Raw genomic sequence first — 27,333 nt, 5'->3', positions numbered from 1 at the left:
TAAAAATACTTTGTCATTGTAAAGAAGTATTGGTTCATTCATTCAGTTAGTCAACAAACATTTATTAAATGCCTACTATGTGCCAAACACATCTTCTAAACTTGGCTTTTAGCACATAGTAGGTTAGATGCTGGAATTGAAGTCAGGACTCAGATTAAACTTCTGCCTCAGCTGCGTGACCCTGGGAAAGACAACTTAACCTTTCTTGGTCTCAGTCTCCTCATCTGTAAAATAAGAAGGGTTGGACTCAGTGGTCTTTTAAAGTTCTGATCTTCCAGCTCTAGAACTAGTCTTCTATATGAGAGAAAAATCTTATGTTTTCATCCTTATTAATGTACCCCATCCCTTCATCAGAGAATAAAATTAAATTCATGTGAGAAAATGTTCTTTTGTGCTCCTATGGGCATCGATAGCTATTTAACAATTGGTCATAGCATCTTCTCAGTGATCAAAATGAATCTGCCCAACTGATGATTATCAGGCCTTGCTATTTTTCCTGCTTTAAGAGACAGTTATATGCCAAAGATGAGTCAGCCCTCTTTCACTTTCAAGAAAAAGTCCCCTGTTTGAGCTCACCTCAAAGCAACTCTCTATTTTCCATCAGCAACTCTGCTTGGTTTGACTCCAGGGAACAACTCGCTTCCCCCAGGATGAAAAGATCCCCTGAAATCTTGTCACCATGTAGATTGTCTCAGTTTTTGATACTCAATACCTTCTCAACACCCTCAGTTGCCTCTCCTCTCTGACTGGAGAATTAAGTGGGGTAGGCAGAGCAATAAACTCCTCTCAAAGACTTACCTGATAGGAAGCTCAGAACTGTCTAGGTAACTTCCCATTTTCCATGGAACATTCAGCATACCCAATGGTGGAGTAACCCAACCCCTGAACCCCTTTTCAGGTTCTTTTTTTTGAAAGTTACATGCTGAATTTATTGTTTATTTAAAAAGAAAAGCCAGTTGTACATAACAGACATTCAGTTTCATGTGTAATCCTCTTTTTCTGTTCCACTCTGAATATAGGGATACTTTCTTTATTGGTGTCAGAAATAATAATCATAGAAAATAGAGGGGAAGTTAGAGAATTGTTTATATGTATTTTCCATTGTGTTGTCTTCCCCTATTAGTTTGTAAGAAACTCCAGAGCAGAGACTATCTTTTTCATATTTGTATCCTCAGCACTTGGCAGAGTTCGAATTGAACTTTTCAACCAATAGTCCTTTCTATATTGTGTAATAATATGTAGTAATAACTTGCACTTATATAGCTACCATAAACTTACATTGTATGTAGCGCTCTTCTCATAATTATACTTAGAGTAGGTAGTGCAAATATTATCATCTCCAGAAACCCAAACTCTGGCTTAAATGAAGCAGGATAGAGCTTCAGGATTTTGGAAAAGGCATATCTCTCTGGCTCATTTTGCTACTACTTAGAATTTCCTCTATTAAGAATCTCCTACATATTAAGGTAGGTCCTGTCTAGGCCTCCAAAGATGGTGTTTTAGAAATGTTCAGCTTCCAGTGAAATATTAAATGTTGTAATGCATATCAGATATAGAACAGCTATTATTTCACCAAGAGAAAATACAAAACAATCTAAGAGACTCATGAACAACTCAGCCTGCTTCTGCCCTTTTTGATTACCTTCTCTCCTCTCCTCAATTTACCTGGATAATTGATTTTCTTGTCTCAGCTCTCTTTTCACTCTCACTCATCTTCCTTGCAGCTGTGTAAGGTTAATGGGATATAAGGTCTTCCCATTAACAGACCTCACATGGAGCCTTGGTGCAGAACCAATTAAGCTCTGGGCCACAGGAATTCCCCACACCTTTCCAATTAAGTGCTAATTTCTAAGCTTCTTGGTAACAAGCCAATCAAGTGTTGAGGTTTTGATTGGAAACTATATATTGTATTGCTCAGAGGGAAAGATGTGGGTGGAGAGAGAAGCAGACAGAGAGAGAAACAGGTGGAGAGAAGAACATGCCTAGAGGAACTTGCTCTCAGGGAGAATTGATGGAGAGAAATGTCAGTGCTCCCTGGATTGGTGATGAGGACCTTACTAAATCTTGCCTTCTGGTATCCTAATAGCAATGTTCCAAATAAATATTTTGGCTTTGTGTTGGAGGAGGAGAGTTAATTATATTTTGTGAATAAACCCTGGAAATATGTACGCATGTTCATAGCAGTTGCTATGGGTATCACTTTGGTGTTACAAGCTGGTAAAAGGATTTTTCTAGAGCATAGATCTGACCATGGCATTTACCTGCTGAAGCAAAGAGCTCCAGGGTTTCCTTGTTCCCTTAGGATCAAATCCAAATTCCTCTCTTTGGTATTTACAGCTCTTTGCCATCTGACTCCATGTAGTCATTTTCCCATACTTATAGTCCATCATACATATTCCGTTCTCCACACAAACTTGTCTACTTGTTGTCCCTCATTATGACATCCCACCTCCTGTCTTCATGCTTTTGCCTAGGCTGTTCCTCATATCAGGAATGCCTTCCCTCCTCACCTTTGCCTCTTAGAATCCTTTTCTTCCTTCAAAGTTTAGCTCAGGTGCCATTTCCTATAGGAAGCCTTTCCTGATACGTATAAGAAATTATAGAAATAAAAACAAGATAATTTTGGTGGGGAGAGCAGTAGTTACTGGGGATATTAGGAAAGATGTCTTACAGGAGATGGTGGCATAGTGGATAGAGCATTAGACCTGGAATCTGGAAGGCCTGAGTTCCATTCCTGCCCCAGGCACTTATTAGCTATGTGTTTCACTTAACTTCTATCTGCCTCAATTTCTCTATCACTAAAATGGGAATAATAACAACACCTACTTTCCAGGGGTGTTGAGGAGGTAAAATGAGATAATATTTACAAAGTATTTTGGAAATCTTAAAGCGCTATACGTCCTAACTATTATTATTGTTGTTATGACCACTCATGTGTGGGCCCTGAGTAGAGCTCAGGAGGAGGTCATGAGAGCTGAGCAGATTGAAGAACTGGGAGGTTAGGGTATCTGAGGCAACAGCAACATGGATATCGAAGTCTCTTAGTGTAAGGGCTGTAGCAGTGATGATGTGATATTATACAGACACTAAGGAAAACCTTCCCTTGTGTTTACAAATATTCTGAGTCACAAAGTTTTGTTCTATGCAATTCAGATCACCTTTCTGCTGCTCCCCTGCCTCCCCCTCAATAGGATGTAAACTCAGGAACTGTTCCATTTTTCTTTCTTCATTCCCAATGGCCTGGCAATAAATGTTGGTTTAATTGAATTGGTGACCAACACAATCATCTTACTGCCAGAAAGACTAACATGAAACAAAGCTTCACAGAAGCTCAATTTAAAGTAAAGGGCTGGGGAAGAGTTCCCACAACATTTTCCCTCCTCTCTGACCATTCTTAGGGCTCTAAAGTCTAAATACCAAGTTCTGACTTCAAGTCAACTTTAGCCAATGCTGAACAGGAAAGTGTTCCACACTTTCCACACTGGGTGAATTCAGAACCACGTCATTCAAAAGGATCAAAAAAGGATCATAAGATTATAGACTGACACTTATAATTGGAGGGCGACTTGCAATCCCTCAATTTATAGATGGGGAAACTGAGGCCAAGAGGGTTGACATGATAGACCCCAGACTACAGAGGAAGAGGCAGTTTGGTAATGAGGCTCTTTTTCCCCAAATCCCCCACCTTCTCCATTGTACCCTGTTGCCAAAGTACTTGGGAAGTACATGGCCTAGCCAAGATTTGAGCTTAGGTCCTCTAACTCCAAAGCTATGGTTGTTAATCCATTTATGATTTTCGTAATATTTTTTAGTTTAGAAAGCGCTTTTCTCACAAGAACCCTGGGAAGGGAGGACAAAAGTATGTATTAAGTGCTACTATTAATTAAGTACTTACTAGTATGTAGGAGGCACAGTGCTAAGTGCTAGAGATACAAATACAAGAGAAATGAAGATAGTCTCTACCTTCAAGAAGCTTATTCTAATGTGGGAAGGTAATACACTAAAGGGAGCTGAAGAGGATGGTTTGGAAGTCTAGAAGGTCAGGAAAAGGCAAGAAGGAGAATGAAAGCCCCCTGGCCTAGACCCTTTGACCAAATGGAGGTTGCTAGAGGAATATGTCAAAGGGAGAAGGGGGGATGGTCTTGAGAAAGAATATTCCAGGGCCGTAGGGGTGGATGGAAGGCTGGGGAAGAAGGGCAAAGGAAGCTCCAGTGTTCCAAGATGAGCTAGCAGTTAAAGAAGGCAAGTTACAAAGTCCAGAAAGGCAGGGATAGGACCAGGAAACAAAATGGTAGCACTGTCAATGATGTACAAGTGAGGAAACAAACTTGGAGAAACGAAACGACTTCTCTAAAGATAATTTCTTTTAAAAAATGAATGAACTGAGCAATAATTCAGTTTTATCTCTGAGTTTGAGTTCAGATTTAATTACTAATTGAAGACGTAGCTCTAAAATGCACATTTCATTATGGATCTAGGCTGCTTTTCCACACTTGAAGAGCCTCCCATTTTGTTAACTATATTTTTAAAAAAAATCTAACAGTTCTTTTCCTTGCGAAAATGAGGTCTTGGAGGTTCAAGTCTCAATGCTGTTCTCTTGGGAGATAAGTCCTTGGTTACAGAATGAAAACTGAGCTTTTAGGATAAAGATAGAAAGGGAGGGAAGGCATTTTCTTCTCACCTCTTTCAAAGAAATCATTCAAATTGGCAAGAAACAAAGGATCCCTGTTTTTGATGACCCTCAGGAATCTTAAGAAGGACTAACTAATATGTAATGTGGAGAGATGGTAACATGACCAATTGTGTAGAGGCATCTGCTGACATACAAAGATGTTTTCCAAATGATGGCTCCTGTTTTACAGTACTTAGAATATTCAACCTGTAAATTTTGGAGGTACATTCAGGGGCTAGGGAATTTGGCCATCCTTATCTTCATTCCACTTCATTTCCAGAAAAGCAGTCTCTCTCCACTTTATTAACCAAGAGAGCACTTAGTTATGTTAGCCTGATTGTGAGTGCACCTGTTAATCACCTATTTTAAAAGTGTAGCAGAAGGCCCATGTGGTTCTTTCTTCTGAGAACAACGTAAAATCATAGTGATGTAATATCTATGATAGATTATTTAACTAGTTATACTGTCCTGTTGTTTCCTGCCTGGAGGTCCCTGACACCCATAGGTAACTACCACTGAGACCATGTTTCCAGATAAAAGCCTCTAGAGTCCATTTCCACTCAGAAGACCTCTACTGCAGAAGCATGCTCACAGTTAGGTGGAAGCTCTTGTCACCAAATTTTCTCCATTCCAGTGATTTCAGTTTCTTAGACCTTACCCTAAGCCCAGAAAATTCGATACCTCCAGGTTTTTACCCTCCTGTCTCTCTACATGAGTCTCCTTACAATTCTAAAATATAAAAGGTCAAAAGTTTAAAATATCCACAGAAATGTATGCTAAAACATTACTAAAAGCAGTGCAAAATACACTATGCAAAATAAATTAGATGTTAATGTTTTACTCAAATTAAAGACCAAATCAACAACAGCAAAAAAATATGGGAAGACCAATTAATGAAAATGTAAAGCAACATTGAAGAACTCAAATTATCAGGAGAATCAGCAAAAAGTAGGATAATTATAGTCTAGCAAAAATGAACAGTCCCAGAAAGTCAGAGACTTAGACAATTAATGGATATACAGCACAGAATATTGAACTTGAAAAATATAGCCCAAAGTTCAAACCTTCCCAAGAGTATTATTAAAGAATCCTCCCCTCCCCCAACATATGATATTTAAAGAACTAGAACAATTTCCCAGAGTGCTCAAGGAAAGATAATATTCTGCAAGTGGAAAGAATTGACAAGATCCCAGCATGTAGAAATCCATAGCACAAGTCTCAACAGTTCCTAATTATTCAATTTAAAAATTAAAAGACAAAGAAAGAATCCTTCAAGCATTGAGAAAGGAAAAAAAAATATCAAAAATTGCCTATTAGAATTTCATCAGACTTCTCAGAAATAATGGGGAAAGATGACAAAGCTAGACAAAAGTAGACATATGTCTCAAAGGTACGGATCAGATCTAAAATTAACCTAACAGGCAAATTTGACTATATTATTTTAGGGAAGAAGAATATCATTAAAAACCCAAAAAGGCCTAGAAGGATTTCTCAGCAAAAACCCCAAAATGAAAAAAAAAAAGCCTTACAAGCAGATAGAGGAGAGTTCTAAATCAGGTCAACAATAAGTTCTTAATGACAGTGTATATGAAATTTATTGTGATCACAGAATAGAATATGTACAATTTTTGCAGGAGAAACAGAAACAAATTAGGGTTTGAGATAAAAACATGTATTACAATTGTAAAAAGGGAAAAAGTTGCAATATATTTATATTTATAAAGAGTCATATTAGAATATGTAGAAATAATAATAATGAAATAGTAATAGAATAGAAATAGTAATAAAAATAATGCCAACATAAGCAATAATTGTTTTTTGAGTTCTATGACTTTCTGGACCTATCTTTGCTCAACTGTTTATCCTGCTCCTTTGCTACTGATAATTTTAAGTTTTTCAATGTTGCTTTGCATTTTTATTAATTGTTTTCATTTTTTAGTTCTGATTTGGTGGGAGGCTATTGATAGAAGGTCTCTATCGGTTGGTGTGTGAATGATTGCAGTACAATGCCTGTCACATAAAAGCTACTTGATGAATGTTTCTTGGCTTTGCTTCTCCATGGGTTCATAGACCTACCAGTCTGCCAGGTGAGCCAAGGGTGCCCTGAACAATGCATCTTCCTTATGCATTCCCCATAGGCAGATGTAGTTGGAATAAGCCTGTTCATAGCAAAAACAGGTAACTTGTGGACATGGTGGAAAAGAGTGTTATTCTAGTCAGTATGGGGAAGGGGCATATAATCCTTTCAGTTTTCCAGGAAAATTTGCTGGTGTGGAAGTTACATGAAACTGGTCAGATCTGTGTTCAAGGAGGGGAAATTGGATTTAGGAAGTGAAGAGGGTAGAATAATTGTTTTTGGGTTACATGTAGACTTCTAGATTACAAAATCTGGTTCCAGAGAACTGTTAATACAATGTAACCAAGTATCACAATAGCTAGGTTTTTGAGCCTCGATTCAGGGAGACCTGAGTTCAAACTCAGTCTGAGATACCTTCTAGCTGTGTAACCCTGTTCAAGTCACTAAATCACTGTCTGCCTTATTCCCAACTGTAAAATGGGGATAAAAGTAGCACCCATTTGTTGTGAGGAATTTGTTAAGCTCTTAGCACGGTATAATAATAATAATATACAATATATTATATTATTAGAAGTTCTTAATGACAGTGGTATATATTAAGCTTATTGAGATCACAAAATAGAATATGTAAGATTTTGCAAGTGAAGCAAAAATGAATTAGGGTTTGAGATAAAAATGTGTATTATGATCACAAAAAAGGAAAAAAGTTGCAATATATTAATTTTTATAAAGAGGCATATTAAAAGGACAAGATATAGTAATAATGCCTGTATACCCATCATTTGTTTTTTGAGTTCTGTGACTTCTTGCTAATATAATTGCTAATATAATAATTATTAAGTAGACACTTCCTAAATACTTAACCTCTCCTCCCCCAAATCCATTAATAGAGAAATGGTAGACTATGAGTACATGTTGTTTCATATGCTGTCAGATATAGCTGTTTAGCCAGCTTTTTTTGCTCATTTGTTTTTCTTTCTTATTAAAATATAATGGGGATAGGGGAGTACTGAGAAATGACACTGACCTAATCATCTAGCAATGTGACAAGCTCATAGTAGGCACTTAAATGCTTGTTGAATTGGATGAATTGAATTAAATCCCCCCCCCCCAGTAATAAAAAAGCAATGTATCCGTAAAAAGGAAAGAACTATTTTTTGGAAAAAAATGCTTATAAATATATTTGAAAAATCTAAAAAGTTTCAACACTTGTTTAACGCAAATAAGAATCATTTCCCTATAGATAAATGGTCAAAGGATATAAATAAGCAGTTCTTAAAAGAAGCAACAAAAATGACTAACAACCACTAGAAAAACTGTTCAAATTTCCACTTATAAGAAAAATGCCAATGAAGACATCTTTGAAATCCTGATTTATACCCACTAAATTGGTGAAGACAATTAAAAAAAAATTGTTGCTGGCTGGGCTGTAGAAAATGCAGCCCACTTACCAAGCTGCCAGTAGAAGTGTAAATTGTTGTAATTTTTTTTTATCATTAAGAGTTATATAATAGGATGGATATAGCTCTCCATATCCTTTGACCCAATGGTTTGATTACTAGGATTATACTCCAAGGATGATATTGACAACTGTAATAGAAGTCAAACTAGGAGACTGGCCACAGCTGACCTTTCTGCATGACTCAGTGCTGAGGGGGCTTGGTGTTTTGGTATGACTTGAAAAACACTGGATGATCCCTTGGTCCGCCTCCCTGCCTAATGCTACGTCAATTAAAAAGTAGAGAAAATTTCTGGTTATCTCTCTGACTTTGACTCTCCAGGGTGGCACTCGACTCCCTCTGAGGGTTTGGAGGGTTGGGTAACACTCCATGTGGAATATGGACTCAACTAGACAAGCTTGCTTCTGGGCCCCAGCTGCTTTTTGCACTTTTTTTGTTTTCCTGAGTAAGTGACCAAACATTTTTTTTTTTTTTACGTAACTTATCTTTAATGAGAGAATTTTATATACAAACATTAACAAATCAAAATATAATAATGTAAATTATTTCATTGCACCATTTTATTTTTCTGTAGTACATAAATGCAAGCATATTTTGGTCTATAAATAGTATTAAACTGATTAATTGGGATATTTAGGGTACGGGTTTGTGTAACTAATGGCTAAACCCTTTTGGTTTAATTCTTCTGGGTAAAAACCTTAAAAAAATAACAGTTCACTTTTCTGTCTTAATTTACTATTTTTGCTAAGTTAACCACATTGTGATGGCTAGAAATCTTGCTGTGCCTTAGTCATAATTAAGAATAATCAAATCTAGCTTTCTAATGTCACATACAACTTTACAATACCAGAAATACTCTTCAGAAAATACACATGGCTAGATAAATTGCATTTTTCATAAAAAAATCTTTTGCTTTTTAAATAAACATTAGGTCAGAAACAGGAACATCAAGGGATGATAAAACTGGAAACAACTCATAGAAAATTTGGATTGGGGTACTAATTTAAATATTTGCCAAACACAGCTGTGTACACCACCTTGCAGACTGGATTCTTGAGATGGATGCGTCCAAGCTTGCAGATGACCTTGTGAGTTTCAGAAGTCTTGAGACCATCAGGAGGAGCCACTAGTAGCAAGGGGAGTTTCTTTGTTTTCATTAGAGAAAATGACCAACAGGAAATGAGTCTAAGCTCCATGTTGGATTGCTAGGAGACATCAACTTTGAGGGAGACCGTGCAGAGCCAGAGAAAAATGCAAAATGCCCCATCATTCCCCTCCTGGCCTTATAACCAACTGTATGGATTTCAGAGCCATGCCTCTTTTGCTAGCTCATCCTGAACTTCCTATCACCATTTGGTGGCCCCTTCCCTCAGGAACATCCTACCTGCCATTGTTGTGACCTTCTCACCGTGTGACATCTGTCTATAAAGCCTGCCCCTCTTCTTCCATTTTTGCAGAGTGGCCCAGGCCAGCCCATCTTCCTTCTTCTCCTGTGCCTTCAAAACCATTCCCTCTAAGCTATGTGCCTTTGTTCCCTCTCCACTGTGCCTCACCCCTAAAATTTTTGTGTACGTCCTTTTTTGTGACTGTCTTTCTCTTTGCTTGTATTTTGTATTCCCAGCACATAATAAGTGCTTAATAAATGCTTGTTTCCTTTCTAACTTCATCATTCGCTCCATAAAACTTATTTATTGATTATAGGACAATAGAATGATAGATTCAGAGTTGGAAAGAACCTCAGATGCCATTAATAAATAGTTGTAAAAGCAGCTACAATAATAGGTAGCATTTATTAAGCAACTACTATATGCCTGGTACTGTGCTAAACTCTTTACAAGTATTATCTCATTTGATCTTCACAACAACCTGGGAGGTAGGTGCCATTATGTTCCCTACTTTACAGGTATACAGAAGTTAAGTGACTTGCCCAAGGTCATGGAGCTAATAAGTGTCTAAGACTGGATTTGAACTTAGCTCTAATAAACTTAATTAGGAGAGAAAAGCAAAAGCATTTAAAAAAATAATATAAAAAATAAAAATAAATTAAAAATGATATAAAAAGGCATTGAGTCCTTTCCCCCCAAAACACAAAGAGATGAAATTGCTCATAGATGCCTATGCTGCAAATGGGAGAAGTAAGACACTGGACAGCTCTCACTCTCTCTCTCAGCAGCTGGCTGGTGCCTCAAAACTACAGCTGGCTGCAGCTCTGAAAAACCAGCTGGTTGAAAAGCTCAGAGCTGTGGCTGCGTTTTTTTTCTGCTGTCCTGCTGCCATCTGCTGGAGATGTCTTTCATTGCTGGGGTTTCATTTTCTTTAAAGGGAAGGTTAGCTTTCTTTTGTGAAACTGATCACTTAGGGCTAATTAATATATTTCTAGATCTTTTACTAGGCAAGCCCACTGACTTAGATGCCATAAGCATAGAAGTAATAATAGCTAGCAATTAGTTAGAGCTTTTTGATGTGCATGTATAAATATATTATACATGTTGATTCTTGTTAGAGTATAAGCTTATATATGTACATATATGCACAGATACACACATTCCATATATGGATGGTATATAGGACACCACACATATAGCATATATAGGCTGTGTATATCTGTATATATCACACATGCCATGCAGTATGTACACTTGTGTATGTATATGTGTATATATATATATAATCTCAGATACAAATAACCTTGAGGAGGAGTACACTGGCAGCTTAGAGTAGTGGGGTGGGAAAGACTTTATGCAGAAGCTGACATTTGAACTGAATCTTGAGGGAACTAGAAATTCCAAGAGGTAGAGGTGGGGAAGAGGGAGAACATCTTGCTTTGGGGACAGCCAGTGCAAAATCACAGATATGGTAGATGTCATCTCTATGTGTGAGGAATATGGTTGGACTATAGAGCAGACAGAGGAGAGTAGTGTATAACGAGACTGGAGTTTAATGAGTAAATGGGGTGATGTGACCAGTTCAGCACTTTATAGGAAAATCACTTTGGTGGCTGTGTGGAGGATGGATTGAAGTGGAGGAGAAAACACAGGCTAGGAGACCAGTTAGGAGACTCCTTCATGCACAGGTGAGGGGTGATTTGGACTTGAACGAGAGTGATAGCTCTGTGAATGGAGAGAAGGGGATGGATGCAAGAGATTTGGTGGAAATGGAAACAGTAACATTTAGCAATTGATCAGATGATTGGTATGGAGGAGTGAAAGGAATTGAGGATGACAGTGGTTTGTGTATAAAGGTGATGGATGGATGAAGGTGCCCTTTAAAGGAAAAGGGAAATTTGGAACATGCCTCAAAGACACCCCTAACCTAAAGAGCTGGCAATTTATGCTCTGTGTTCCTGCCTCAATTGCTGTTATTGTCATCTCAATATTAACTGTATTTGGGGGAAGATCAAAGGATAGACAAGACCACTGCTCTGGCCTGAAGAATAACAAAGGGAAGTTTCATTTTTATCTTACTTCAGGTTTATCTAAGGAGAAGACTGATTTTTGGACAGATAACTGAACCAAAAAGATAAAGATGGAGGTAATTCTCAAGGTAAGTGGGAAGATAGAGAGTACCTCAATGAGTCCAAGTCCCCAGGACCAGAAGGACTACATAGCAGGGTTTGAAGAGAAGTGGCAGATGTGCCTGCTGACGCACTTGTCAGTGACCTTCAAAAAATCATGGCTGGCTGGAGCAGCTGGAGATAGTCCAGGTTTGGAGAAGGGAAAATAAATGGCAATTTTTAAAAAGGGAGAGAGAGAGAGAATGGAGATAGCAAATTGTAGATCTATGAGCTTGATTTGGATTCCTGGGGAAATTCTAGAATGTATCATGGTTAGTGGACATCTACAAAAGGAAGGAGTGATCCCAAAGAGCTGCCATGTTTTAGATGGAGATAGACAACATGTATCCATAGTTTCACTGAAAAACCAAATAGAATCTTCTTTTTGGTCAGGGTTACTACACTCATAGATCATGGGGATGCTGTAAGATAAAGTCTGAATGGATTTTATGGAAACATTTTTTCTTAAAAAAAATTTCATACTTTTTTTGTAGACAAGATGGAATTATTTATTTTAGTATAACTGCCTTGGCCCCTCCCTTCCTGAAGGTAAAGTAGATTACATTTCCTTCCTCCAAGGTTTTCGTGTATATTAGGGGTCTCTTGGGGTGTCCAGACTCTCTGACACTGGTTTCAGCTCCCACTGATGGTTTTCCTTCAATTCAGGAGATATTAAACACTTAATGGATTAGCTTTGACTAAGGAATATTGACTTCAAAGGTGTGATAATACATATGTAACCCTATACCCCAATATATCGGTATAATTTGGCCTGTAACACCTCTTAGAGGAGGAGGATTAGGTTTACAACTTACCTTGGTTTCTATATAGCAAAGGCTGGCAAATTATACCTCATGGGCCAAATCCAGCCTAATAGCATTTTTTGAATGCCCCATGAGGAATGGTTTTTACTTTTCAAATATGTTTGCTGACTTCTGTTATGTGACATAGTCCTAAGCTCCAAGTCTGAGGTCCCCTCCTGGGTTTGAGTTCCAGGCACCCTGGCTTTTCTAGGTTTCCCTTCTGGATCTAACTGAACAGTAGGTCTGGAATCCTGGCTCCAAGGTCATCATAGCTTGGTTCTGGGTCTAGAGGGGATTCTATCTCTTGCACCTAAAACTGAAAAAGGTCATATGAAATAGAATAAAATAAAAATTCCAGGCCTGTTTTTCAGGACCATGTTGCCTAAAAAGGCAACCCTAATAAAGTTGCCCCCAGCCTCAATATTTTAACTTTCTTTTAATAGGCCCCTCTGAACAGCAGATCCCATGCACCTACCTGGTCACTCACTCCTCCCTGCCCACCTCAACATCCTAACTTCCTCATATATGCCTCATTGTTCACTAGAACAACAGGTGTGTCCATAAACTCATATTTCTCACAGAAATACAGGTATGTCCATGTGATGGGATCCCAGCCACTATCTCTAGCTAGCCACTGCCCCCAGACCCATTCCTTATATTTCCCACAGAAACAGCAAGTGTGTCCATGCACTCAACCACAACCACATCCATCTAGTCTAGACAGGACCACAATAGCCAACCAATTAGAAAGCAGCACTAATAGGATGCCTGAGCAGGACATGGACCCCAAAACAGTACAAAAGACTTTCCCTAAATAGGAACCTTCTCAATAATAGCGAAAGCTGTCCTTTAGGTGAACTTATAACATAGAAAAGCTTATTAAAATATCATTATCATATATACATACCCCCCAAATGGGTTTTTCTGTATGCATTGTGGGTGATGGCACTTGCAGTTCCACTGTGACTGTGACCCCTCCCCTATTATGTAATCCCTTAACAAACCCCTCCTGCCCTTTTAATATTCACAGTTTCTGTTATGTCATCACATTGTTACCCTACAAAAAATCTATCTTTCTTTCTCTGAAGTAGCTGGTTCCTCTTGGAACTTAGCCCACTTCATGAGAGGCGCCAGTCTCAATAAATGCCTATACTTGTATTAGAGGTGGTTTGACTCTGAATTCTTTGAGACGGTTCCTCCAAACACATCATGAAACCACAACACTTTCACCTTGCCCAGTCATTTCATGGTGCCTGTTCTGTGAGTGAACTCTCATTCTCTATGGATAACACACAGGAAAAAGCGCTTAGGAAAGAGATTGAGACTGTACCATTCTGGTAGTTTTAAAGATGCAGCTTGATCTAGCTAGCTACACAGCCAATAGAAGGAGGCCACTCACATCCTGTGTGTTTGTCCTTCGTTGCTAAAGAAGACCATGCCATCAGAGAAATGGTGACATGACTTGCACTTGACTTTGTTTTGAGTGAGGGAGGGCTGTGTACATCACCAGCCTCACTTCTCCTCCATAGCCATCTGAATCCAGTGACCAGATATTCATCAGGATGACTGGAGATGACCCAGGATGAGGCAATTGGGGTTAAGTGACTCGCCCAAGGTCACACAGTTAGTGAATGTCAAGTGAATGAGGTGACATTTGAACTCAGGTCCTCCTGACTCCTGCACTGGTGCTCTATCCACTGCACCACCTAGCTGCCCCACTCACATTTTGTGGTAGGGGAATGAAGGAGGAAGAGGGGCACTTCCATGGTAGGTGATTTGCTCATGCTCTGCAGTCCTTGTTAAAGTAGGCAGTCCACTTAGATATATTCAGAACTGGGTGGGTGGAGCGAACTAAAAATTTATCATTAATGATACAATATTGACATCATTAATAATTCAGTATTAACATAATGATTCAATAATATTGTCATCATTAATGATTCAGTAATGGTTTGATGATCTGAGGAAGAGACAGGAGGCAGCGTGTGCCAGGCGAGTCAAACCATTACCTTCCTCAGATCATCAATGACTTGAAGAAAGGTACAAATGGAAATGTTTATCAACTGTGGATATGACCAAAGCCATGAAGGATAAATAATGCATTGGATGACAGAGTCAGGATCCAAAAAGCTCTTGATAATCTAGAACAGAGGTTGGCAAACTATTGTTGGGGTAGAGGTGGGGATTATATTGTAAAAATGTAAGAACCTGTTTTAGCTTGCTGACTGTGGGCCAGATTTAACCTGTGAGCTGTGGTTTGCTGATTCCTAATCTAGAACACAGGGCCAAACCAAATAAGATAACATTTAATAGAGATAAACGCTGTCTTACACTTGAGTTCAAACAGCCTACTTCACCAGCATACAGTAGGAGAGCTGTGGTTAGGTAGCCATCCATCTGAAAAAGATGTGGAGGCTTAATGGATTCAGTTTGAAGCAGCAGCAAAAGTGTGTAAAAAAACCAAACTCCTCCTATAATTTTAAGTTGCATTAAGTAGCCTAATAGTGGATGGGGGTAGGGAGGAAATTGAATTCAATCTAGGGCCAGGTTTTAGGCCCACTGTACTCTGACCTAGTCCATTCAAATCTAGATTATGGCCAGTTCTGTCTCCTATATTTAGGGCAGGCCATGGATAAACTAAAGAGTATCCAAAGGAAGACAACTAAGATGGTGAAAGGCCTTGAGATCTTGCCTTTTATGGATATGGTTGAAGGAGTTGGGGGGGTTTAGCCAGGACAAAAAAAAAAAAAGACTTGGGGGAGGAGGACAAGGATAACTATTTTCAAGTGTTTGCAGGACTATGTCATATGGAAGAGGAATTAGATTTATCCTGGCCAGAGGGCAGAACTAGTAACAAAGGATGGAAATTACAAAAAAAAAAACCAAACAAAAAGAAGCATGTTTAAATGACATGTGAGGAAAGACTTCCTTATTGCAATAGCCTGCTGGTTAAGTCTCCCTGCCTTGGGTCTCTTTCCTCTCTAGCACATCTTCCACTCAACTGTCAAAGTGATCTCCTTAAAGTACAGGTCTGACTATGTTGTTGTCCAATCATTTTCAGGAGTGTCTGACTCTTTGTGACTCCATTTTGAGGTTTTCTAGGTAAAGATACTAGAGTGATTTGGCAGTTTCCTTCTCCAACTCATTGTACAGATGAGGAAACTGAGGCAAACAGGGTTAAATGACTTGCCCAGGGTCACATAGCTATAAGTGTCTGAGACCAGATTTGAACTCATGAAGATGAATCTTCTTGACTCCATGTCCAGTACTCTAACCACTGCCCTCTCCTAACAATTAGGACTATCCAAAAGGCTGCCTATGAGGTAGAGCGTTGCTCCTCATGAGAAGTCTTCTTGTGTTGTGTGTAGTGTGCTGAAACTGGAGTCATGAAGACCTGGGTTCAGACCTTGCCTCTGACATTTGATGATTGGGTGGTCATGAGAAAGTAACAACTTCTCTGAGCCTCAGTTTCCTTGTCTGTAAAATGGGAGTGGGATACTTATAATAGATTGTAGCAAGGTTAAAATGAGATATAAATATTAGTTATTATTTAAAATATGGATGGCCACTTGTTACGCTGGCAGAGAGGAGATTATTTTTTAGGTATGAGTTGGACTAGATGGCTCTCACGTCCCCTTGACTCTGAGATTTTGGGAGTTCAAGTAGCCATTGCTAAAAGATTATGTTTGGAGAAACAAAATCTATAAAAATAAGTCAACTCTTCCTATCCTGTCACAAAATGAGCCACCCTTTAGGGACACTCTGAATCGCCACTTCTGCAACCAGTTGATCATTTCCATTTAATGGAAAGAGTGGTGCATTTAGATCAATAGAAGACCAGAGTTCAAATCCATCCTCTAGCAATTACAACTGGAGTAACATTAGGTAAATTACCTCCTTCATCTCTTCCTCTCTCCCAGCTTGGTTACAGTTCCTTCATATATTAAACGAAGAGGTTGGGTTAGATGACCCCTAAGGTTCTAACTAGCTCTATATCAGTGATCTTACTTTGGTGATTAAAAGAAACTCTGATGCCCTTCTGAGCTGGCTTTTGATGATGCTTCAGTTAATTTTGCTTTGGGTTTTCTGGAGGGAAAAGGAACCTATTTTACTTTTAGGTAGTTCTAATTGTTTGCAAATCTACTCAGTGAGAAGGAGAAACTCACTGAAGACTTTTGATCACAGAATTATAAGAATACAGATTTCAAGCTGGATGGGATCTTACAGGTTATTCATACAACCCCCTCATTTTATAGACGAGGAACTGAAGCTCAGAGAGTTTTGGAGACCTGAAACAAAGGTACTGTCAAATTAAATCATAATTTTTCTGACTTCAAATTCAGCTTGCTACTGTACCACACTGAATGCAGAAGTAAGAGGATTAGAATCTGTTCATAAGGAATATTAAAGTGCAGTATTCTCAGGGATAGATTAGAGGGAAAAGAAAGTGGAGGCAGAAAAATCCATTAGGAGGTTATTGTAACAATCTAGGCAGACAGTAAGGAAGGTTCTTTACCAAGGTGGTAGCAACAGGGATAGGGCAGCTAGATGGAGCAGTGGATAGAGTCCCAGGACTGGAGTTAGGAAAATTCATCTTCCTGAGTTCAAATCCAGTCTCACACTGTGTGACTCTGGGAAAGTCACATAAACCCATTTGCTTCAGTTTCTCATCTGTAAAATGAGTTGGATAAGGAAATGGCAAACTAATCCAGTATTTTTGCCAAGAAACACCCCCAAAAGGGGTCAAAAAGAGTCAGACACAACCAGTGATGCTTTTTGAAGTGGTTTTTCTGGTGTTATAATAGTTACCACTAGGCGTCACTGTCGTACACATACACCTATCCCCTTGGCTGGGTGAATTCCTGATTCATTAAACTACTTTAGAACTAATAATTGAGCTAATCACAAGGCATCTCTTATTATCAACACAAACCCATGCCTTATAAAACTTTAAACTGTACCCAAGTCACTAGTGTGACAAAGGTGTGCTGTGAAGGACTGCATGAAAATTAACAATGTGGAGAATTGGGTGACACAGGGATTTTATCTCCAAAGATCTTGTCCCTTAAGAGCCTAGATTTGGAAGGGACTTTAGAGACCACCTGTTCTAACCTAATTATTTCACAGATGAGGAAACTGAGGCCAGGAGAGGTGCAGTGATTTTTTCTAGTTACAGAGCTGGCGAGTGGTGGGTTCAAAATCAGGTCCTCTGACATCTGATGTCAGGTCCCTGCACTGTGCAGCTGTTTCAATTTTCCTTGTTGGAAAATGAATCTCCCAAGAAATGCCACTTGCACAACTCCCAAGGATACTGCAATTATAAATGGAATAGGCTGTGAACTTCTTTGGACCCATTTAAAGAAGTTTGCTTTTATAAACCCAAAGATTTCAATTCAACCCACAAATTCTGGGGGTAACAGTGATTTTGCTGTATGGTGAACTCATGAGTAGACCAACAGATCTCAGTCATTCTTCTCCTTTCCCCTCCCTCAACTTTTCTGAGGCCAAGTTGCTCTGATTATTGAGTCTTAAATTTCAACTCCCTTCCCAAGTGCTTCAGTGCCAGCCCAACCAGTTAATGCCCCAGTCACTGCTGTGGACATATTTGCCTAGAGAGACCCAGGTAAAAAGTATGTTCTATGCCCTGAGAAGTTGTAAAAATGAATTCATAACTCTCTTGTCTAGCTCTGAATCCCTAGCTAGATAGAGATCATGCTCTGGTAAAATACTGCCATTTAAAATCTCTTTTCTCAAGTTCCCCCAATCTCCTTTTTTAATTAAGAAGTGTTTGAACTAGTATCCCTCTAGATGCTACATTTGAACCATAATATATACAATTTAGCAGTATAGATGTTAAACAGTCTTATGATACTTTTGCCTAAGAGACAAAGTAAATGTTGAAATGGAAAAAAAGTAAACAGACTTTTAATAAATAGGGATATGCTTCCTAAGCATATATTTATGTCCAAGTATACATTTGCATCCTCTCAAGAGGGGAAAAGGGAAAGGGGAAATGAAGAATCACTTCCTTTAGTCTTTGGCTTGCTCTGGTTACAGCACTGTAGAATCCACCCAGACACTGTGCATGATTGGCCCATATTTTCTCTGCTCTGGAGTTTGACACTTGATGGTTATAACTGCACCGATATCTTGGCTTCTTCTGCCTCTCCTGGTCCTCAGCACCTTTTCTGCCCATGAGTCCAAAGAATGGAAGGGGACATGCTTATGAGTCTGAGTCAACCCTTTTGCCAGTCCCAGGGGCCAAAAAGGAGGATACATTTCTCTCTGAGCTTCTGGCACTTCCCCTGCTTTCCCCTTCGCCCTCTTTGCTGAGATTCTCATCTCCTAATGTACTCAGAAAATTGCGGTCTTTCTCTTGAGTTCCTCCTACTCTCCTCTTTATTCAAAAAGCCTTTGTTTTCTTCTCCAGTTCCCTCCTCCTCTTCAATTCTCTGATAATGGGATGCCCTTGTCCTCTTCAAGGCCAACCCCTCTACATGAGCGCTTGATGTCATCTCCTCCTCTTCCTTATCTACTGGTTCCTTTCTTACTGTCTTCAAATACCCATCTTTTCATAACAAAAAACAAAACAAAACAAATTATTTTTAGGCGCTAATATCCACTCAAGCTAGCATCCTGTTCTCTCTTCCCTTTCTTAGTCAAATTCCTAGAAAAAGTTGTTTCCGAATGTTGCCTCTTTTTCTCCCCTCTCTCACTCTTTAAGCTTTTGCAATCTGGCTTCTGACTTTATCACTAATCTAGAACTACTATCTCCAGGATGTTTCTCCAAAGTTACCCAGCACCTCTTAACTTGCCAAATCTGGTGGTTTTTGCTCTGTTCTCCCTGATCAATCTGCCGCATATGACACTGCTGACCACCTTTTCCTTCTGGATGTTTTCTCTTCTCTGGGTTTTTCTGAAGCTTCCCTCTCCTAATTCTCCTACTTGTCTGACCACTTGTTCTCAGTTTCCTTTGCTGCTTTATCATCCATATCTCTTAAACATGGGTGCCCCCCAAATCTCCGTCCTGCACCCTTTTTTCTGTCTACATTTTGTCTCTTGATCATCTCAAAAGCTCAAATGGATTTATCATCGCTATGCAGATGACTCCAAGATCTGTATGTTCAACTCAGTCTCTCCTTTGAGTTTTAGTCCCTAGTCACTTATTGCCTATTGAACATTTCAAACTGAAATGTCCCAGAGACATAGCAAATCCACCATGTTGGAAACTAGCTTTTCCTTAAATCTACTATTTTTTTCAAAGACACCATCATTCTTCCTGTCTGCCAGGTTCATACCTTTGATGTTATATCTTCACTCTTTCCCATTGCACACAACCAGTCAGTCACCAAATCCTCCTGTTTCTGCTTCTGTAATATCCTTCACATCTATTTCTTTTTCTCTCCTCACAAAGAACCTTTGTTCATTATCATCTCTTGCCTAGATTATGGCAACACTCTCCTAACTGGTCTCTTTGCTTCAAGTCTCTCCCCACTCCTATTCGTCTATCACACAATTGCCAAAGTATTTTCATTAAGATCTAACAATATCACTTTCCTATTTAGTAAACTCCAGTGATCTCTAGAATAAAATAGAAATTATTCTGTTTAGATTTTCAAAGACCTTCTCTTTCCAGTTCTATTATATGTTATTCCCCCTTCCAAACTCTATGGTCTATCCCAAGGGTGGGGAACCTGTGGCCTCTAGGCCTTTGTTTTTCTTCAGAAAAATTATTTTTTCCTTGCCAGAGTACCCTGCATATATGTTTTTAAGAAGTCATTTCAATTTATTAGTTTTCATACTATCTGCAGCTAATATGCTTATTTTTTAATATATAATTTGTTTATTTTTCAGTTCTCAACATTCACTTCCACAAGAATTTGAATTCAAAATTTTCTCCCTCTCTCTCCCCACCTCCCACCCCAGGACAGCATGCATCCCATCCACCTCTTCCTCCAGTCTGTCCTCTCTTCTATTACCCACCCTTCTTCCATCCCCCTTCCCCTTTATTTTCCTGTAAGGCAAAATAGATTTCTATACTCCATTGCCTGTATATCTTAATTTCCAGTTGCATTCTAAAACAATTTTTAACATTCATTCTTAAAGTTTTGAGTTCCATATTCTCTCCCTCCTTCCCCACCCACCCTCACTGAGAAAACAAACAATATAGGTCACACATGTGTAACAATGCAAAGCACTTCCATAATAGTTATGTTGTAAAAGACTAACCATATTTCCCTCTGTTCTATCCTGCCCTTCATTTATTCCGTTGTCTCCCTTGAACTGTCCTCCTACAATAGTATTTGCTTCTGATTATCTTTTTTCCCCAATTTGCTATCCCTTCTATTATCTTCCCTCTCCTATCCCCTTCTCCCTTGCCTTCTTGCAGGATAAAATAGATTTCCATATCCAATGGAGTGTGTGTTATTCCCTCCTTAAGCCAAATCCCATGAGAGTAAGGTTCAATTACTTCCTTTCATCTCCCCCCTCTTCCCCTCCATTGTAAAAGCTCTTTCTTCCCTCTTTTATGTGAGATGATTTGCTACAGTCTACCTCTCCTTTCTCTTACTCCTAGTACATTCCATTCAACAGTAAATTCTATTTTTTTTAGGTATTCTCCCTTCACAGTTCACTCTGTGCCATATATATGTACATGTGTATATATACACACATATACATACCTACACATATATAATACACATACATACACAATCATACACACTTACATTTATATATATGCCCTCTAACTACCCTAAACTGCAAAAGTTCTCATGAGTTACAAATAATGCCTTTCCATGTAGGAACATAAACAGTTCAACTTTAATGAGTTCCTTAAGGCTTCTTTTTCTTATTTACCTTTTCATATTTTTCTTGATTCTTGTATTTGAAAGTCAAATTTTCTATTCAGCTCTGGTCTTTTCAACAAGAATGCTTGAAAGTCCTCTATTTCATTGAAATTGCATTTTTTCCCCTGAAGTATTATACTCAGTTTTGCTAGGTAGGTGATTCATGGTTTTAATCCTATCTCCTTTGACCTCTGGAATATCATATTCCAAACCTTTCAGTCCCTTAGTGTAGAAACTGCTAAATCCTGTGTTATCCTGATTGCATTTCCACACACTTGAATTGTTTCTTTTGGCTGCTTGTAATATTTTATCCTTGACCTGGGAATTCTGGAATTTGGCTACAATATTCCTGGGAGTTTTTCTTTTGAGATCTCTTTCAGGAGGTGATCGGTGAATTCTTTCCATTTCTATTTTACCCTCTGGGTCTAGAATATCAGGGCAGTTTTCCTTGATAATTTCTTGGATGATGATATCTAGGCTCTTTTTTTGATCTTGGTTTTCAGGTAGACCAAAAATTTTTAAATTATTTCTCCTGGATCTATTTTCCAGGTCAGTTGTTTTTCCAGTGAGATATTTCATATTGTCTTCTATTTTTTCATTTTATTTTATAATTTCTTGGTTTCTCATAAAGTCATTAGATTCCATCTGCTCCATTCTAATTTTTAAAGAATTATTTTCTTCAGTGAGCTTTTGAACCTCCTTTTCCATTTGCCGAATTCTGCTTTTTAAAGCACTCTTCTCCTCATTGGCTTTTTGGATCTCTTTTGGGTTGGTCTATTTTTAAAGGTGCTATTTTCTTCAGCATTTTTTTGAGTCTCCTTCAGCAAGCTGTTGACTCACTTTTCATGATTTTCTTGTATTGCTCTCATTTCTCTTCCCAATTTTTCCTCCACCTCTCTTACCTGATTTTCAAAATCTTTTTTGAGCTCTTCCATGGCCTAAGACCATTGTATATTTATTTTGGAGGTTTTGGATGTAGAAACCTTGACTTTGATGGCTTCCTCTGATGGTATGCTTCCTCATCCAAAAGGAAGAAAATACTTTTTCTCCAAGAAAGCAACCTTCTATAGTCTTATTTTTTTCCCTTTTTTGGGCATTTTCCCAGGCAGTTACATGACTTTTGAGTCCTTTATCAAGTGGAGGGTATACTCTAGGGACCTGTAAATTCTCAGTTTCTTCAAAGTTGCACAATCAAGGGAGAGGAGTTTACTCCTTTCCTGGCCTGTGCTCTGGTCTGTGAACAACCACAAGCATTCTTTTCTGCTCTGAAACTGAGTAGGATTCCCTCTCCACAGCTACCACCAGCTCCACCATGCCAGTGCCAGTGCTCCTCCTCACCCTTGAACCTCCACTCAGGGCTGAGATGCAGATCAGCCACTTGATTCCCCCAGGGTCTTTAGGTGGAGGGCTCTAAAAGTGGGCACTGCTGCCCTGAGGCTGGACCACACTCCCCCCTCACCCAGGTGAAAGAGCTTTCTTATTGACCTTTGAAGCTGTTTTTGGCATTTGTGGGTTGGGAAATCTGAGAGCCACAGCTTTTGCCCATGATTCCATGCCCTGAAGCCTGCTCTAGCCCTGTCTGTGCCAAGTGGCCCAGGCTGGGCTGCGCTCTGCTCTGAGTGTGGTGTGATAGACCTTTCCTGTTGGCCTTCCAGGCTGTCTTGGACTGGAAATCTCTTTCATTCTGTCACTTTGTGGCTTCTGCTGCTCTAGAATTTGTTTAGAGTTATTTTTTTACAGGCATTTTATGGGCTATAGGAGGAGAGCTAGAGCAGGTCCATCCTTCTACTTCTCCATCTTGGCTCCGCCCCCAGCTAATATACTTATATAAAAAACAGCAGTCATTCCTCCTCTTGATTACAGTTGAAAGAAATGGTTATTTCTCTCTTATATTAATAACCAATCATTGAATTAGGACTAAGGTTTTTCCCTTTTCTACTTCTTCATTCAGAAATCAGCCTCTGTATGTTATTCAGGCAGCCTTAAAATTCAGGGCTGATAATGAGAGGGAAAATTCTGGTCTGTTCAAAAGGTAAAGAAATTTTAATTTACGTGAATTGATAGATTCTAGTCCATTGTGTTTTAGGCAGACGGTTCTGAGAAAATGGGGATTCTCCTTTTGGTCTAGATTACCTTAGATGGGTTGACATGGGTCTCTTTGACCAAGACTGAGTGATCAGTGTTACCCTCATTAGAATAAGCCCACCTCTCCTTATAATATTCATTTTCTCATTAATTGTTAACTTATCAGAGCTGATTGCCCCACCCCCCCAGCCCCCAACTCCAGGTCTGGCACTCTACCCCACTGTACCACCTAACTGCTCTAGTAGCATCATATGCATCATATATTCTAGATTTGTTCTTTCTTTATTTTGTGTTTCTATATTTCAGCTAACTAAGTTTTTTTTTGTCTTTTTGTTTTGCCTTTGCTTTCCTTAGTTCTAGTTGCTCTGATGGATTTTGTCATCCAACTGATTATGTATTTACCCATCTTGAAGGTATATTATTTCACTTTTTAAAACTTAAAAAAATTAAGACAATTTAATAGTTAGAAATTTCAACTGATTCTCTAAAACCTTTCTCAAGTTATTTCAATGTGTAAACATTGTCTTTTTAAAAAAATCAGCTTATTATATTTTACTCACCAAAATAAATGATGTTGAGAAAAATATCAAATATCCTGATACTAGGGAGGTTATACATTCATGGACAGTTTGGGCTACGCAAAGATTGCTTAACTTTGAGTTCACACACTTCACTTTTGAATGAAATAAATATCTCAGTGTCACAACTCATGTGGGCCATGAGACTGTGTTGACCTACAGTGATGGTGGCAGATTGTGCCCACACTGCCTTTGGTGCTGACTCAACTGTAACCTTATTTGTGTATATCTTATTGTATCATCACTGTGCTGTGGTTACTATCAGCTGTAGCAAATATGCTGTGTTAGCATCACTTTCGATGATTTTGATTTGAACTTTGTTTTTTTTTTTTAAAAAGGGAAAGTTCCTCCTGCAGTCAGGAGGACTTGGTTTCAAATCCAGCTTCAGGTATTTGCTAGCTGTATGACCCTGGGCAAGTCACTTAACCCCAATTACCTTCCCTCTCCTCTCCCTTCCCCCAAATAAAAAAGAAGAGAATGTTTTTATAAGGGAGTTATTCTAGTGAAACATGGTTGACCCTGGCCCCTACCCTTGTGTCTAGGCGAGACCAGTTTCATCATCCTTTCTCTCCAACCTCAGCATTCTTAGCTGCCACAAGAGACAATCTTCTTTCTATGCCATTGGTTTGAGCCATCATTGGCCGTACCCCCTTTTTGGAAGGCCAGTGTTTATTACCCCATTGTCTGTAACCCCCATTTTAGGAGAACAGCATTGAGCACTCCAGTTCTGTTTAACCACTTACATCAGGTAGTTTTCACAAAGAGACATTTACAGAAAGACAGCTGGAATGAAGTACAAACATTTCCCCCTACATCTAGGGGTTATAATCCTTTCTAACTCACCTCAGTGTCTGGGGAAATTGGAAGGTGGGGAGATTAAGCTTACAACAGCTCAGTTCTCATGTGGCAGTGGTCTTACCAAGTTTACTTTGAAAGTCTGCTGTTTTTGAGTCCCAGACTCTTGCTCCTCAAAGTTTTGTTGAAGGGAGGGCTGCAACACCCAACCTGGGGTCCTAGACTCCTGGATCTATGACTGAGCAGACTGAAGCCTCCACTCCCTGCATCTAGAATGGAAAAGAATGAACCAAAAGGCCCACCAGGCTTCCTTCTCAAGGCCATAAGGCCTAAGAGTAGGGGTTGAGTCTGCCTCCCCCCTCCCCCACAGCCTTATTCTTATAGCATGGATCTCTCATTGGAAGACATTAATGAACTCCATAAAACCCCTTTTAAAGACATTGAGAGTTTGGACTATGTAGCCAATGGAAAAAGGCCTTTCCTTAACCATGTGGTAGGCATGCATACAGCATGCTCAAGCATGTTTCATTGATTCTTCTGGAAGCAGGTCCTTAGCTACTTTCACATGAACGATGGTATCTTAGTGAACTGATGGTGTTTGCACATGTACCAGATGCCCATTACACTAGAAAATACTCAGTATCTTAGATGATTGCTTTGCCCCTCCCTCCAAGGTCTTGAGCTACCACCTCCACCTTCCCCATCCATATCCAAAGGTAGCATTTTCCACAGTTTGTAAAACTCTGTTCTAGAGAGTGAAGATTTCCTGATGGGCCACGTTGCTTGGAAAAGAAGAGGACAATCTACATAGCCCTTGAACAGGATCCTACTTGGAGAGCAAAGTCAGTGAATTGACAGCAGAGATCTGATGGAAAGGCAATTTTTTGAAATTTATTTCAGTAGTGTTGGATTACTCATAACCCCATTTTGGGGTTTTCTTGGCAAAGACATGGGAGTGGTTTGCCATTTCCTTCTCTAGTTCATTTTACAGATGTGGAAACTGAGGCAAACAGGGTTAGGCGATTTGCCCAGGGTCACACAGCCAGTAAGTGCCTGAATGTTTAGTTTTTTAGCAGTCCTCAAAGTAGGTTTATCTTTTGGGAGGCTAAATTAAAGTACAGGGTGTCACTATGAGATTGGTTAAGGTTATGTATGGCCCTGTGAGATGGTGTTACATTGAAAGGATAGGGTGTTGTTCTAAGGGTAACTCCAGAAGTTCGGTTCCCTTTTGAGGGGTGAGGGTAGGGAGAAAAGGGGTGATGAGCTATTTCAAGCTGTCAGTCCTTTTTTCTTTTGCATCCATAGCCAATATAGCCATTTATATAGCACTTTAAGGATAGCAAAATACCTTTTAATCAATATCGTCTCACCTGATTCATACAGCCCCGGGAGGCAGGTGCTATTATATTTTGTAGGTAAAGAAACTGAGACAAAAAGGGTTAAAGGCCCAGAGTCGCTCAGCTAGTAAATGTCTGGATTTGAATTTATGTCTTCCTGACTCTAGCTTCAACACTCTGTCCTCTTATTGTATCTTGAATATCTTGAGCTGGGAATGCTTTTTATCCATATTTGGGGAAGCCTAGACACAAGTCATAGCATGACTACACATAAGGATATTTTTTTGAAACAACTCCAGGTGGGCCCTGTGAGGAAGACAGAGAAAATGGTCTGCATTGGTCAGATCCAATGTGGGCTCAGGATCCTGGGGTGGGCAGTAGGGAAAAGGGGAGGGAAGGGCACAAGGCATGGGTTACGGATAAATGAGGGTAATCAGTTTTCTTTTCAAAAAGGTCTAGAGCTTTCTTAAAATAGTGAACTTCCCTACACCATTTAAGTATTTGCTTACAGACCATTCATTATTTGACAGACCTAGGATGGGAGTGAGTGTAGAAGGGACAGGGACATAGAGATAGAGAAAGTTAAACTAACGAGAGTCATTACAGATTGAAAATCAATTAACAATGGAAGCATAGTGTTCCAGGAATAAGAATGTGTTTCAATGGAAAATGTGACTATTTAGAAAAAATCCCCAAAAGGCATTCACATATATATTACACAGACATCAATATGAAATGTTTGTGAATCATAGGTGAATATATAATTACATGTGAATATGTATGAATATATATGTGAAATATACGTGAATGCATGAATGTGGTTATAAAGATTACACTGAATTCATAGATGGCCTGGCTGTTTTCTTCTTTGATGAGATTTTGCAGTTTCTGAGAACATTTGAGAAGGTACGTGCTACACGCTACTGTTGAAAATTATCCAACCCATCTCAGGCAAAAGCATTCCAAGATTTCTGACTTTTTGGTGAAACTGGCCCAAGTCATCAACTACCAAGTTTGCTGAGACTGCCAACCAGTTGCCATGGATTCTATCTCCACAGGATCAAGCAATCAATTAAATACTCATTACGTGCCAGGTGAAATGCTAAGAGCACCTTTGTTTGGCATGT

Source organism: Notamacropus eugenii, chromosome 2, assembly GCF_028372415.1.
Source record: "Notamacropus eugenii isolate mMacEug1 chromosome 2, mMacEug1.pri_v2, whole genome shotgun sequence".
Lineage (NCBI taxonomy): Eukaryota > Metazoa > Chordata > Mammalia > Diprotodontia > Macropodidae > Notamacropus > Notamacropus eugenii.
The sequence above is the reverse complement of the archived record's forward strand: the minus strand, read 5'-3'. Positions refer to the sequence as shown.